This window comes from Pteropus vampyrus, unplaced genomic scaffold, assembly GCF_000151845.1.
Source record: "Pteropus vampyrus isolate Shadow unplaced genomic scaffold, Pvam_2.0 Scaffold816, whole genome shotgun sequence".
NCBI lineage: Eukaryota > Metazoa > Chordata > Mammalia > Chiroptera > Pteropodidae > Pteropus > Pteropus vampyrus.
The window spans coordinates 13,527-17,206 of NW_011889597.1; positions in this window are offsets into that span (position 1 = coordinate 13,527).

Genomic DNA, 3,680 nt, shown 5'->3' on the forward strand with positions numbered 1-3,680 from the left:
CCTTAGTCTCCCCCACTCCTTTCTGCTCTGGGAGCCTGAGAACAGCTGTTTATATCTAAGGGGCCCAGGCCTCCAACAAAAAGATCAGGCATCCAAGCTCTACCAGGTCCCTTCGATACTTCTCTCCAGAGGAGTCTAGCTCCAGAAGAATCACTTCCCTTGTGAATCCATGTGGGTCAGATGTGGGCAAATGACAGAAGATACCCTGCCAGGTGATGCAAGACAGTACTCTCAGTCATTCGATCTGTGCGTGTTTTAATACCCCACCTGGGTATTAAAACTTGAAAGCATGTACCGACTGAAGACTTCCTTATAGTACGTGTTGGATCTGTGTACACAGGAACCTTGCAATACAAACTCCTAGGACTTTACTCTCCTACCACTAAAAACCTTCATTTCCATGTTACTTCAAGTACAGCCTGCTATTTCCTATCAAAAGATATTTAGAACAATTCTAGTGAGATGATGTCAGTGGCTCTAGCATATACAGAGTGAATATTTATTTGGTTGAATTGAGCCAACCCAAAAGGTCTAAGAAACAAAGAAGGTCCCTAGCCCAAGATGGTGGGAGGGAAGCTGCTCTAAGCTCTGCAGTTGCTATGAACTACCTTCTCTTCCCTCCTGTCCTTAGGGCTGACCACACAGGGCAGAAGGAGGCAACCAGCAAGGAAGAATTCACTGCAGACAGAACACCTATATGATCTAGAGTAGGAAGGCCCACCGTCACAGCCTTGAGGGATGGTAGTAACATTGACAAGATCTGGCCTGGGTGCATCACTCACCCTGGAGTGGAGACAAATGAACCTCAGCTTAGAATTCTCTTAACTCCTATTCTCCTATCAGCTCATTTGAATACAAAAGAAATACGAAAAGATAAGATCTGCAAATGGCCCTGAGGTATTAAAATTCACTGAGTAGTCTGATCACTGATAAACTTACACCAGAAGTTTCTGAATCCCCAAATCATTTCCATATTGAACTTTCTACATCCCTCTTAATTCTGGGTTAATTTACAATTTACCCAGATACCCTTGCTGGACAGAAGCACCACTAGCCCAGAGCCCAGAATGGAATGAAACCTGACCCAGGTCTAGAGCGTGTGTCCTCAGTAGGAAAGTGAGCACTGGTGACTCAAAAGTCTCCACACCCTTCACAGCCAGCTCAGCCTTGGAGTTCGCCTCAACCCCCTGAAAAACAAAACAAAGCAAAACAAAAAACCTGCCTCTAGGACCAAAGCTGAGGGGAGTTGGTCCCATGGCCCACGCCACCAGTGAGGCTGGGTCATGTGCCAGCCCCGGTGAGTCCTCTGCCTGGGATCACTCCTGGGGAACACTGGAGGAATCCTAGTCTCCTGACCCAGGAAAGGCGAAGATAGCCACTGACCCCTGACTAGCTTTCATAAGATGACAGGGTTGGGTTTTGTTTTTATTGCTGACCAGCCAAGATACAGGCTCGATCAGCCATGGCACACTCAGGTCTACTCCTCAACCCGAGAGAATCTGAGGGCAGAAGGTCAAGGTACTGTTGCTTCATTTCCTAGGAAAAATGCAATTCTACTTGTATCTACCACTCTTTTCCTAGACTTGAACAAGCTGGTGCTTTAGTCATATGGTTGTGGGGATAGCACAGGTAAATATGTTCACAGTTAATGTTCCATATTAGTGTGGAGTTCTGCATTCAACATTTGCACAAAAATTCCTTGAAATAACTTTAGAGAATGGTAAGATGCCCTACTTCCTTCCACTTGGGGAAGCTAACCATGGCAGCATGGAGACTGGAGTGAGGTGAGGAAGGAGGGAAGAACAGAGTTAAATGGGTGACTACCCTTTCGAAGTCAAACTCAGTAAGAACCACAGCTTAAGCTAGTTGATTAACACCCAATATACATGTACAAATCTTAAGGACCTATTTTCCTAAGAGTTTACATGATTTGGGACTTGCCTGAGGAATATAAAACAAGGGAAAGAACGTCTAAGGCAGTAGGAAAAAAACCACTTTCATTTACAAAGGGAAAGCAGATGCTCCTGGAGACATCTGAATACTAGGAATCCAATTCCAGGTGGGACCTTTGCAAAACCAGAGTGGCCACTTAGGAGGAAGAGGTGGTTCCACAGCAGGGGCCACTGTGCAGAGAGACAACAAGGGCTCTGGCAGGATACAGGACCCCAGGACCTGCACCTGCTCCACGGCCCACCTCTCCACATTTACAAAGCCAGCAGCCGATCGATGCTAAGGACTGACCACTGCACACCAAGATCTGGACTATTCGATGGCCTTTCTCTGCCTGACTCCCACTTACTTTATAGACAAGAATTGCATAGACTTTCTAAGCCAAAATCATTCTCCTGCTGCCTGGAGAAGTAATGAGCTGGCATTTCTCCATCACCCCGAAGTTAGTTTCCAGAAGGAAAGTGGGGCCTGGAAGAGAAATCTGGTTGCTCAGACACTGAGTGTTCTTTGAAAGGTCTTGAGCTTTCCCCAAAGCAGATGTAACGAGAGCCAAACGTTAGCCTTCATTCCTTCAGGGGTCAGACAGGAATTACTTCGAATCCCCTGTTCTTATAAAACAGTGAAAAATCAAAAAGGTAAAGAGTAGTTTATAGAAAATAAATACAAACTTGGGACACTAAAATTTTGTCATCTGGGAGCCCCAACCGCAAAGCCACCCCTGCCCACTCCTTTATAGAGAAGACTTTTCAAAACACCAGCACACTGAGCAGATAAGACAATACTGAGAAGCCATCTGTTTCTCCCTGAAGTCAAAGAGGCAGCAGCTGCAATCCTTTATCCATTGCCCGGGCTTTCACCGAGCTTTAGGATTCATAAAGGAACAGCGGGGATCTGAAAAAGATCCGACATGTTAACTCCGATTCCAGGGGCTCCTACAGTAGCAAGGTACCCCAAGATGGACTGTGTGGAGAAACAGATTGACCAGGAGAGGCTGACAGGCCAAGATCCCGAAGGCCAGAGGAACCACAGCCTGGCAGGCCGGGCTCCGCCAGACCACAGAGAAGGCCAGTGCTGTCCCGGCCGAGCGTGGTGTGGTTGTTGGGGAGAAGCCCCTCCCTCCGCAGGGCCCGGGCTCAATTTCATTACAGGGAACTCTCATTTCTGCTCACTACAGATAACCCGAGTTTCTGCATCACCCTGGGGTTTGTGCCCAGCTAGATGCATCTTAAGAAACTTAGGTTTTAACTTGAACGGATCTGTTTATTAAAAGGAGCACTCGTGATGCCAAGTCCCACGAACATCCAGCTGCACGGCGAGGGCTCCATCCCAAGGTGGCAGGTTGGGTGCCAGCAGCAGGCCACTCAGCCCCCTTAGGGGGCACCCTCGTGACTCTCTACCATGAGGTAAAAGCCAGTACTTCCCTCAGTAAGGGGCATGGCACCTTCTGAGGACGACACTCCAGGAATAACATCCTCCAGGAAATACCAAGCATGCATATGACACGCGAGCCACCAAGCTGCTCATCAGAAGGCAAGCCCAGCATGTCGCCGGCGGTCCCCAAGCACAGGTCCCACCCCCACAGAGCCAGCCTGTGTGGCATGTTGCTCCCTTGAGGAGGGAGAAGAAAACTGCTTAGCCCTGGGCTTCCCTTCACTCAGTGGGGCCCAGCGGAGAAAGCGCTGTCTCCTTGGCTAGTGTAGATGTGGCACAGACTGACAATTCCGCACGAA